At 45.0% G+C, this 12,549-nt stretch overlaps 1 long non-coding RNA gene across 1 annotated transcript; it reads left to right on the forward strand.

The window, feature by feature from the left end:
• The first annotated feature begins 5,768 nt into the window (after positions 1 to 5,768).
• Positions 5,769 to 12,115, forward strand: LOC138689112 (uncharacterized). Its single transcript, XR_011327927.1, has 3 exons — positions 5,769 to 6,971; positions 9,774 to 9,880; positions 10,858 to 12,115. It is a non-coding gene; the product is annotated as an uncharacterized lncRNA (long non-coding RNA).
• The last annotated feature ends 434 nt before the right edge of the window (positions 12,116 to 12,549 follow it).

Consider the following 12,549-nt stretch of genomic DNA (forward strand, 5'->3'; position numbering starts at 1 on the left):
TGGCACTGTCCGTTTGGGATAGTCAGATTTTTTCCTAGTGTTTCAGGGCACTAGTGCCAGATATTTCCTTTCCCATCAGAGCACGGGCTGAGCCAATGCTCCAGCACTGGTTATTAACGTACGGCAGCAGAATCTAAACCAAATGCCTTAAAAACTGCTTGGAGCGCCTTCAGTTGTGTTTGTCTCATGCCTTCATAAGTGATCTTTTGTACTTTTGTACCACTGATTTTCCAGAGAAACTGCAAGTCAGGGAGGGCGAGGAAGGGGACAGCTTTGCACATCTATAAGCACAAAGAAGCAATGGTGCCTGTTCCTCTTCATAGCACAGCCTGTGGTACACCTGCTAAACCATGACTGGTGACAATCTGAACAGAAAAGGCACTGGATGATTCATATGCCAAAAGGATCTTGAAAGCTTCCTTTTCGTGCGGATGTGTAGCACCCCCTCTGCTGTTATACAAGTGCTTATTTCTCTAATAGTACTGAAGGGCACAGCTTGATGATCAAAAAAATCCGGCGAGCACTGAGCAAACAGGGATGGAAAAGGTTCTCTCCTGTGTGAAGTCTGTCAGATGATTTCACCCCGTGCGTGAATGCTGGACTCCTGAACTGCTGGAGCCCTCAGCCACGTAGAGCTCAAAGCCCACATGGCTGGAGCCTGCCGCACTTTGCATTCTTTCTATGCTGTGATCACGGAATACAAAGATTTGGTTTTGACTCAATAGTAGGAAAAAAAGTCAAATCCCTCTGATAGGAAATATGAAGCCAAAAGGCTTGTTTCCTACAATACAGAGCAGCTGGGAAAAAAGGAGTCCTTCCCTCTGCAATTGCCATGAAAAACTGAGAAATCCTTTCCTGGTTGGAAGTCCTGAGTAAGGATGTGTGCTTCGAGTGCCAGAGCCCCACAGAAAGCCCCTTCTAGAAATTTTTTTTTTTTTTTTGATTTCTTGTGGAAATACATTCCCACAGGCCTGGATATCTGGGACTGGGAACCAGATGGTTGCACAGAATTCAGTCCTAGCACCATGGCTGTCCCTGCAGCACAGGCAAGGCTGGGAAGTGGGGAACAAGTGCACCAAAACCTAGCCAAGCTCACCTTTTTGGGGTTTAATTTCACTGGGAAATTCCTGTTTATGCATTCGAGTCTAAGGGATCACCTGCCCCAGCCCTTTGGGATCAGGCAGCAGTGTTCATTCTCCTCGCTGCAGCATCAGCTGCATTCATCCAGGTATGAAGAGCTCCCACACCCAGACCCAGTTGCCCTGAGGGATGCACTCACGTGCCGGACGGTCCCAGGTCATAGAGCTGAGCAGACAGTTGCATTTTTACTGAATAAGAAGGTCACACCGTGACTGGCACAAACTTGCTCAGTCATTAAAAGTGGTTCATTTCAGCTGATGTATCTGAAGCAATGCTTGCTATTACATCTGCTCGACTTGTTTATGTATTAACTGATTCAGCAAGCCAAACCATGGTATAAGTATAAAGCCTCAAAAGAATCCCCCAGAGAATCAAGATTTTGGTAACAGCTACAGTTTGGAATGTTTTCAGGGAAATTGAAAAAAAAATCTGAACACTGAACAAGGCATTTATAAAGGTCAGTCCAGCTATGGACAGTCTGCAAACAAAAACTAAAGTTAGGCGGAGATCATTTCCCCATATCTTTATCCATCTAGAAAGTTGGTGTTCAGTCTACACCAATTATCTACATTTATGCAGACAGCAGTGCCTCGTCTCGTCTCCCAGGGCAGGTGGGATGACCTCTCTCTGCAACTGCTCATCCCTGCCATGGATTATGGAGGAAACAGAGAACCGGTGTAATGCAAACACCCGGCTCTTAGGTAAAGCTGGGTGAGCCGACTCCTGTCTTTCCTGGCCATTCGCTCTTTCCTGCATGTCAGAAAGCTTTGCAACTTCCAGAAGTCCTGGTACCATTGACCATAGCCATGGTCATGACCACACACGATGACACGAAGGTTTATTTGCAGCAGCAACGCTGAAGAGCACCTAATGCCCCATCCTTGGCAGACTGGAGACGACACAGTGTCAAGAGCTTTGGTAACGATAACCTGTGCCTCGACTCGGGTGTGCTGGTCGGTGAGGGACTATGGGACCGTGTGCCAGCTCTGCCTCCGTTTTCAATACTACATCTACCTGTAAAAGCAACGCCGGTCCAGCAATAGTATATGCTACAATGCATAACACGGCATCCCGGCCAGAGTCTGCTGTGAATGGCAGCATCTTGTTTTTAAAGTAGTTGCATGTTTCCCTCCTCCTGGCATGCTAGATATGGCTAGCTGTACCCCGAGGAAAACAGCTCAAACTGCTGCCAACTGGGAAATGTGTGTTCGTGCTGTGTGGTGGGGCAGGGAGAGGGAAGGTTTGATGCTGTGGTGGAAATACAGTTATGAACATTGATAAGTGCAATTTGAACATTATCTTTGGGAAAAAAAAAGGTCTTTTTCAGCACCCTGACCTACTGCTCCTGCCAAAGGCTGCTAAATAAACCCGGGGGCTGTGTTGAAGGCAGATCCACAGAGCCATGCCCACAAGGAGCTGCAGTACGGTGCAGTACAGCTCTGTCCGTGGGATGCTGAAGACACCGTTTTCCTCCTCTCCCTGCTCCGGCTCTCGCCCTGGTCCCACTCACATTTCTCACACTGCGCTCACCACCTCTTCTCCATCTCACTGCCGCTAGCTTTTCTCAGACCGTTTCTAGTTTGCTGCCTGGTCACACCTATGGGAAAAACTAGTTAGGCTCTTCATTAGGACTTTCTGAAGCTAAATCTGTGTATTACCATGGGCGTGAAGTACCTCATGCCACTCTGCATGGGTAGGGGTAGCACATCTGTGATCCTGGAAGAAGGAGGAGAGCTGCGGCAAAGACAATTGCTATGCCCGCAGCCCCATCCATATGTCCATAGCCTTCTGGATTGCAGAAACCCAGCCCTGCAGTTGATCAGTATTCACTTCACCCATTGCCTAATCCTGCAAGCTTCGAAGAGTAACAAACCTTTCTCTCACTTTCTCTGTGCTAATAATTCTGCTTCTCCATATGCTGAATGTTTCACACCCATTCTGGGATCCAGGAACTAAGAAATGTTACACATACATAAAATTTTACCCAAAAAATTTTGGCGTGCCACAGAAGCCAGAGCACAAGAGTGCCCTGCTTTGATTGCCGTGGGAGCCAGGAAAGAAATGTGAAACTAATATTAAACCTTCCAAAGTCCCACACTGCATGAGGTACTCCAATTGCCCTACAAGGCTGCAAAGCTAAATTTAATTGCAAATTACACCACTTCCAGGAGGAGAATGTAATGATGGTTTACAGCATCCAGTGAATAAAACTGCCTGAAACACTGAATATGATACTTGCAGAGCAACCCATCAGTGATACTTCATTCCAGTTATAAAACATCCTAAATCCTAAGTCACAGGATTTACCAGCTTCAACCTTATTTTCATTCTTTAATGAGAAGCATCACTAAGGTGCAAATTCATTCCAGCTAGCTTAAGTCCCCTTAATTAGGAGGCTAATGGGAAGGCATGAGGTTCTTTAGAGGACAATCCACATCTTCACTGAAGTGAATTGCAGTCTCTAGAGGGGCAGAAATAGCACAAGCTTTCATAAAAACTCCGGTGACAGATTAGGAGCTATTCTCTGGAAATGATCCAACAAATTCACTACAAAGTATTGTTATCAGCATGAAATAGAAACGTGATAATAAGAAAAGCTACAATAGCCCTCAGCATATTTATGTTTAATACTTCTTACATCCCTACTTTGTTTCTGATTTTGCTTTTGATTATAAGTCCTTCTCCCTTCTTTCCCTCCCCCTCTTTCCCTCCCTACCTTTCTGACACTCATTTATTTCTGTCACCAGATCCCTCTCCAATTTCCAATGTTCTCAGACTTGCCTCTCTCCTCCCCTCCTCCTCCCTGTTGCTGTGAAAGCTGAGGGTCTCAGCCTGAACACCCCTCTTCGTTGTGAACAAGGGTCTTTGGAGCAATTTGTGGGGATGTGCATTAGGGAAAACACATCCCCCTTTCATAAAGCACACCTGTGGGGAAGGATCAGGAGCTACGGGTAGAGCTGCAGGATGCAGTGCTGAGAGGTGAGCAAAGTTTCTCCACAGCCATTGCCCCAAATGCCCAGAAATCCCAGAAATGATCTCCACAACAGGGGTTTTTTCCATATACAAGGATAAGACACCTGCGTGAGAAGTGTCAGAAGAAGTTCAGAGAAATTAATCTTTTGCTGTCATCCCGTGAGGTCCAAGGCAGGGGACAAGCCTCTTAGGATTGTCCCCCGCATTCCTACCACCCCGTTGAAACCAACCACCGGGGGCTGGTGTCCTCCCCACTCACTGTCATTCACCCTCAAGCATGACCTCTTCATCCTGCAAGACAAGTCAGCTTCTCCATTTTTCCCTCATTCATGTCCTGCTTTTCTCATCTTCCTACCCAGTCCATCTCACCCAAAGACGTTCTGCCATGGCACTACAGACACGAATTTATGCAGGAGCCTTACAGAGCACCAGCACACAATGAATCTACTTCAACTATCCATCATCAACATCTGGCCACTCTGTGGGGATGGTCTCATCCTGGCAGGTCTTGGACTTGGGTCAATACCATCAGCTCCTCTTTCTCTACAGCCTATAAAAATTAAATTAGACGGAAAAAGTACGTCAGCCTGAGGAGTTTACAGACCAATTCAAGGAGTAGAAGGTAAAACGAAGCATCTGAGGGACAGAGCAGCAGTGCTGCGGAAGACAACACATGTCAGTTCAAGAAATAAGTGGGTTTTGATACACACAGGCATCCTGACAGCAGTAGATCGCACCAAAGGAGCTGAGACAAGAAAGTGCTCTCACCGTTGTAAACAGATGAGCTCACTCCACACAGAAACAGGGGGAGAATGGTGAAAAGGCTGGTCATATCAGCGGTAACAAGGGACAGGAGTCAGGAGGGACAGGAATAGGATGGAGAAGACAGACACAGGCATGTTGGTGGTGAAGCTCTCAAAACTGTTGCTTTCAAGAAGGCAGGCAAGGAAGGGGGAGTCTAGACTAGGTTTATCCTACAGGAAAAAGGGTTCATCCACAACATCACCGTGTCCTGTATGGCTATAAGTGCTAATAATTACGGCGTTACCTCACACAGAGTGGTGATGATGTGACACCTTCTGTCGTCTTAATTACTGGTTCCAGTGCCACAGAGGGAAAAGACAAGGGCTTGTGACTGGGAGGGGGTTAAGATATCCATGTTCATTTGCCTCACCACGAGATAGCCACGGTGTTTGCCAGAAGGACGTGCTCTTCTCCCTGCATCACACCTCTCCCGATGACGTCCACGAGCTCCCCGAGAGATCCCACAGTTCCCAGCAGCTTTATGCCCAGCGTTCCTCAGGGAACTGCCTAACCCAAGGAGCCACACCAGCAGAAAGCCAACGTATCCCATCTCGGAAGAGGGCAAGAGGCAGCACGTCCCACACGCTGGTCAGCACACCCACGGGTGAGCCTTCTACGAGGAAGACTACTCGTCTGAGGAAGCACTGGGTGAACTGGACCTTTACGACCTCCGCTCCAACGCCTTCCCCTAGCATTTGCTCAGGCTACGAGTCGTGATGGAAATGACCAAAGTGGAAAAGTTGGCGGAGCAGCGGAGCTAGCAGGGAATTATCCATCAGTACACATTAAAATTGAATGATTGGGAAAAAAGCTTCCCTCTTCCAATGAGAAAATAATGACCACGGCCAGATGAAAAAGGAGTAAGAAGACAGAGAAGAAATGTTCAGTCCCTTCTGCAGCTCAGCAGTCGTAAGCCTTCCATTAATTTTAGTTATAGAGAGATGATGTATTAATTAGGTTTTGCCCAAGGCATGTCACTTTAATTAAATATCTATTCAAACTAGGAAAACAGGAAAATGGTTTATTTTCTTTCCTAATTCCTCAGCAAGAGCTGAATATTTTCTTACATCATTTCAAAGAATAACAAACGGTTCTTACTAGGACTGAAGTCTGAAATCCTTAATGAGGCACGGAAATTAAATCAAAGCACAGACTTGTATAATACACAGTTTACAAAAATTAGTCACATATTAGATTGAGAAACTATCTGCTTGTTTAAATAGCTGTATATTTTATATTTGACATGAGATGAAATCCCCCACAGTATTTGAAATACCACAGTGCTTTCTGTGAGCCTTCGCCTGCAGAACTGCATAATGATTGGGGCCATATAAATGCTTCCAGGAGGATCTGACCTGCTCCAAAATAGCAACGAGACAGCCTGCCAGGTAAAAGCAGAGTTCAAATTGCCGGGATATGACTCAGCTGGTTCCTTCCTACTGCCCTTGGCTATAAATACAAAAGCAGTGGAGGGACCCATTTCACATCCAGATCGTAGGCGCTTGAACTAGCCCCCTAAAATAAGTGCCAGAGCCCCCCATCCAGAGCACAGAGAATGAGGTAGGTGTCCTCAAAGGTCTTCAGAGGAAGAGGAGGCTGCCTGTCCACGTCTCTCTTATCCACCACTGATGTCGGGCAGAGGTAATATCCCTCTGGAGATCCTCAAATTAAAATATTGCTTGACCTTTGGGGCTTTTCCAATCCCTTTGCAAGAGTACTTTGGGATAAACTCTGTTTGGCATACGGAAAGCAGGGTGTCTCTGCAAAAGTGGCCTGCCTGGAAAGGCTATTCCTGCCTCCGCTGCTCTATCCGCCTGGAGATATTCTTAAATATCCAAAAGTTACCTGCGGGAAGGGGAGAGGAAGGCGCCTGGTTAGAGGAATGTAATTACAACTAAGGCAATATGTGCACAAGGTACCCGAAAGCCAGACTGCTTCACGAGCTGCTGATAGGCTTTTATTTTGTCAGCTAGGAAGACTAGTTTGTCCTCCTTCGATTTTACGTAGCACATCGGGTAATGGAGCCAGGAACCCTGCAGGGACATCCACATGAGGTAAGTGGTGAAGTCCTGGACCTGAACTTTCACAGAAGTCTTCGGTTCACTTCATACAGATTCTTACTGGCAGGAACATGCAAAAACTTTAAATAGAAAATAAATGTGCTTTCTGGGCACAATAAATGTGTGTTCTGTTCTCAGGGGAAAGGGGGGGGGAGAAAAAAATTAGTCTAAATGTAGAAAAATGACAGTCACTGGTTAGGATAAAACTTTCCACAATGAAAGCTGAAGAGGGTCTATCCAAGGAGGCTGGTTACAATGTGTGTGATAAATTGCATCTTTTCATACTTTGCTTTTACTCTTGTAGTCTGACATCACTCATTTGGCCCTAGCCATTCATGCTTTTCAAAAGGCAGTTTGATTATTTGTGTACATTCCTGAGCCTGGGGACTTCAGTAAAGTTCATGAAAAAGAAACTAATATAGTGGCTTGAGCCTTTTGGATCGCTTAATCAAATCTGTTCTTGCAAGCTGTGCGTGAAAAAGACTGGCAGCTCAAGGCTTATTAAGAAGATGAATACGTTTTGCCACAGCACATCAACCACTGACATTTTTCCCATGCATTTATCAGTAGGGAAGTTGCACAAAATCTTGTTGTTTGTCAGTCTTATTAAATCAGCTAACAAAGAAGGTCACTTTGTTAGCAATGCAGATGAGCTCTGAAACACTCCATCTCTTTCTCCAACCATTGCAATGTTGCGAATCTGTGCAGGAAGTTTCCTCCTGAAGAATTTTCATATATGTAAAAATGCTTGTCCTCAGTAGTGCTAGCCATAGGCTACTGCGCAAAAATGCCTTTTCTCTCATGAATTTATTCTATAAAGACATTATTTGTGTGATTGATGCATATACAGGGTCACACCTCTGCTGTTAATTATGTCCGGCGCCATTGGGGTAGAGCACAGGAGCCCAGTATCTGCCTAGCTAGCGAGTTACTGGGGCTGTCCCTATTCCTTCTCGCTTTTGGCTTTCTCCACTTTCTCTGGCCTTCTGGCTTCCCAGGTTGGTAAGGAAGAAATCATCCTCATCCCCTCAGCACTGCTCTCACCTCTCTGACTCCAGGACTAAACTGGTCTGATGCCAAGACCCTTCTGCTATTCTTCACCCTTATTCTCTCAACTATGTACCACAAAGCACCAATAATGAAGAATAATACAGTAAGACCTTAACAGCATTGCATATATCTTCGGTTAAATGAAAACAACTGAGAGTAATGTACACGTAGGACATGTTGTTGAGTTCTGACCAGGCAGGGCCAGGCTGGAGTTTTTTTCTCAGGGAAGGTTTGGATCCTGCTGGATGGGGACCTCCTTGGGGCACCTGAGAGAGGAGGGCTTGTGACCTGTCCTTCAGGAGCACGCCAGGGAGGATGCAGAGGTGGGCAGAGGCACCGGGGATATTCCAAAGCAGAAAAGGTTAGGAACCAAGAAAAGGACCTGCAGAGTTCCTCAGGGAAAATTGGCGGAGGGGTCTTGTGGGAGGGGGTGAGGTGGTTGAGTGGCAAGCAGAAAATGAGGAGAGTTCTCAGGTGGTCAAAGATGGCAGAACAAGGGATATATGAGCTGCTGTACGGTGCCTGGGACAAATGGCTGGGAGGCAAAACATGGGCACCTACTAGCAGAAAACCAGGTACGAAGCGCAGGTGTGAAAGAAGATTAATTAGCATTTCTGTATACATCCTGAAGAGTTGCTTTCTAAAATCTCTCAGTAGCACGCAAGCATGCCAATGCAATACTTCACTAGAGTTACAAGAGATATTGCGCCTACCTGGGATCACAGTGGGAACTCATACCTACGTGGCTTTACCCAAAAGACCTTAATTGCCATTTCCAATGTTTCAAAAAGTGCCACAAGACTACCACGACTCTGCTGCAAGAGTGCTGTTTTGACGTGACAGCTTTCCAGAAGCAGAAAGGACCTGGCCAGTATGACAGGACATCAGCTAAATGCAAACCCAGAAGAGCTGTCCTGCACAGCAAGGTAAACTCATAGGGTGATATTTGGTGCCAAGAGCTGCAATCAGCTTCAGAGAGGATTTACCCACCTACTCACAAAACCATTGTATTTGTCCTCTGGTATAACTTGCTACGTGAGCAATGTCAGTGAAAACCCAACACGATACCGTAAGAAGCGGCATGTGAGCACTTGAAATGGAGCCAGCTCTGAATCAAAAAAGATAAAGCATCTTTATTTGAATCACTTTAATCATTGACCTTTTGGCAGATGTGGTGAGAAAAGGGTGACCTGCATGTTGGAAGGTTTTCTTATTCAAAGCTGATAGATCAAAAAAGTGTGGAATTGTCTTTCATGGAGTCTGTTGCATTCTTTTTTGTTCTAAAAGCAACATCCTTTGGAAACACCTCTCTTGGCGATGATTCAATGCAAGGAATCGTATAGTTAGGGATGAAATTGTTCTGTCTGAAAAAGTTACAAGGAAGAGGAAGAAAGATTTCTCTTTTGCTTAGAATGTCTTTTTTTTAAATTATCTACTACCTATAATGAAAAATCCCTAATACAGAACAGCACAATAGTCTCAGAGATAATAGTGCTTACCTCTTAGGTTAATCAAACCAAGAATGCTCCCTACGGAATGAGATATAGCAGAAGTGTGCATAGGATTTTGTCAGTTATTTGCAGAACCAGCAGGGTCATCTACTTGAACATGACCTCATTACATAGATGTCTTGGGTTCCAATAAGAGATAGACTGCCTGCTAGAAACAACATAATGCATCAAAACTGCTATTTTTACTGGGCACTGTTCATGACTATATATAATCAAAGCTGCTTCTTCCTACCAGGTTTGCAAGAATTCTTCACTTCTGATGTACAATTTGCAAACCATTCCAGATTCAGAATCAAATCAGCTACCTGTTCTCAAAACGGTTACCATCTACCCCTGTACCTGGTAAGACACAGTCATCTCTCCGTTTACCATCCACACCTGAGCACCCTGGGGGGGAATAAAACAAATGGAAGTCCTGACACAACCTGCAGCATTTTTTCTCTAGTAACTCAGAGGATAGGAGTTTAATTGTAGAGATGTGCAAAGTTTTCAAGAGCAAGTAATTATCACAGCTGTCTCAACTCTTTGTGGCCAGCTTGAGACAATTCTTACAGCTCTGATGTGAACATTTTGCTTTAAAAGTCAGCCCCTCCAGCAGGTCACAGGTAGGAAACCTAACCCGTGCAACGGAAAATAGCTGCTGAATGGCAATTATTGCGGTCCTGCATGTCCACGCTTATGCAGAGGAGAAGACCAGTCTCACCAGTTACAATTCTTTCTGAATTGTAGCATGATGCAGCTTTATAGGGCAGCAATTTTAGCGAGAAGTTTTACGACAAATTAAAACCATGAGCTCTTTCCCCTTTTCATTTCCTTATTTGGAGAGTCTTGCTGTAAAATACAAAGAAAACAATAATTCAGTAGGATTTAGCCTTGTGCCATCACGGTGACCGGGAAAAGGAAAGAGTAACAAAAGTCACCAAGGTGAAGAAATATACAGAGTTTTTATAAAACAAACAAACAAGAAACCTCTGAGCAGTTTTAAGGGAAAAAAAAACTTTCAGATATGGATGGGTCCAAAAAAACCAAAGACACACATACAGTCACATGCCAGTCTGCTTGTAGCCATAAGAATGCAGACGAAGACAACACAAAGTAAATAAACCCAGAAACTAATTTCAGGATACGCCTCCCTTCCTCCAGCGCCCATTGCTGCCGTAGGGGAGAACAGCCAGGGGACACGTCGCGGCGTCCTGGGGAAGTTGTGGCAAATAACACAGCAAAGGCAGCCCTGTGCAGGCTGCATTTTACCCCTCCCGTTTACCTGTGTCAATGCTAGTATTTAAGCACAAAATTTTATGGGGGTTTTTTTGCCTTAGGACACTTGCCTGACCCACTGCACTCCCTGGATGGCGTTCTGCTTATGAACAGCAAGTCAACACCTTCTCTTCTTGTTGCTCAGAGTTCACCCCTTGACACATAGTGTGGTATTTAAGCCCTGCTCCGACCACCAAGATGTTTGTATGGACCCATCATTATCACATCGATCTCTTCGCACAAAGCCCCTTTGTGTCAAGGGAGCGTTTTCCCATTTCACAGGTGGGAGGAGAAGTGACAAGACAAGATGTTGAGGGACCTTTGCAAATTCCAAGTCCCCAGGTTGGGACACCTAGAACTGGATCTTTGAGTAGTCGCTATTAAATAGTACTTTACACACACAGTCCGAAAAAGAACATCTCCCACTGACCAAAGTTTCAGCTCTTAGCATGCAGGCTCTGAGTCACAGTTCAGCAATCCAGAAAATAAGGAGCATGTGAGCAGGGGAATGCTCGACTGAAAAACATTCATGTGTTGCATCCGTGCAGAGGCAGGATCCAGCTGTTCCTGCTTTTCCCTGCTTTGCCCATTGCACACCAGCCAACGTCTCCCACAAAATGCAGGTTATAGTCCTGCCTTTATGGGCTTTTCAGAAAGCATTGCAGAGAATTCCTCTTCAAGGTTTTATATGTGAAATCCTGGAAAATACCTATAAACCATCCCCAGCTGACTTTCAATGAATGTGAATATAGAGTTCCCTGGTAGAGTAAACATTTATTGCACAGATAAAACAAAAATGGGGAAACGCTTCTCCTAATAATTGGAAAACATGGGAATAATTGGGAATAATTCTACCTGGCTTCCTCATATAGCATTAGCCTCAACCACTGTCACACAGACAGGTGGTTTTGGCGTAACACCTGTATTCCTTTCCTTTGGCAGACAAATATAAGCATCCTCTGTCTTTCAGCGGTGACTGCTCAGTTCCAACAGTGAGACCATGTCCCCTGAACTCTTTAGAGATGGAAAGGATCTTCATGTCCATCCTGACGACACTTCAAAGGCCTCTCAGCTCACAGACATCTGGTACCTCTGTGTCCAGCAGTCTCCCAGTGCTTGAGTTAAAAGGAACGTGGCAAGCGGTTACACTTCTCCAATAACCCAAAATTTTAGTCTTGGCTTGGCAACTGCAGGACAGTGGAGGTTTTGCCTGGAACTCAGTGTAGTTTTAAAGTTGTGCAGATATCCTGGGATTTGCATGCTGTAGTAGATCACTTATTTGTTCATTCATTCGTGTGAATAATAAATGAGTGAAAGACACTTGAGGCTCCTTGTGCCATAATGAAAATATGTCCATTATAGCCTGCTGATTGATTCTTGAATTTCAGCCTGGCAACCCAAACAAACAAGGTAAACATTGCAAAAACAAACCCAGAGCTTATCAATTGGCACTTCTCCAGCGCCTGCCTCCCCGGAACAGTGCTGACATTTATGATTATTGCTGCAAGTCTCTCTCAAAGCCCTCATCCCGAGTTACTATGTAGACTTTTGATGTTTTCAGCGATGCCTTATTATTCACAGAATTAATTACTAAATAGCATCCTCAAATGCCTTTGTATGAACTTTGCATCTAAAAGCATCTATTTATTCAGTCCAACAGCCCACTTGAGCACATAACATCGCCTCTCTTCCCGTGTTAGCAACAAAAGATGCACAGGAGAGTTACTTTGAACTGTCAGCCTTGGATTTCCATG

Source organism: Haliaeetus albicilla, chromosome 15 (genome assembly GCF_947461875.1).
Source record: "Haliaeetus albicilla chromosome 15, bHalAlb1.1, whole genome shotgun sequence".
Taxonomy (NCBI): Eukaryota; Metazoa; Chordata; class Aves; order Accipitriformes; family Accipitridae; genus Haliaeetus; species Haliaeetus albicilla.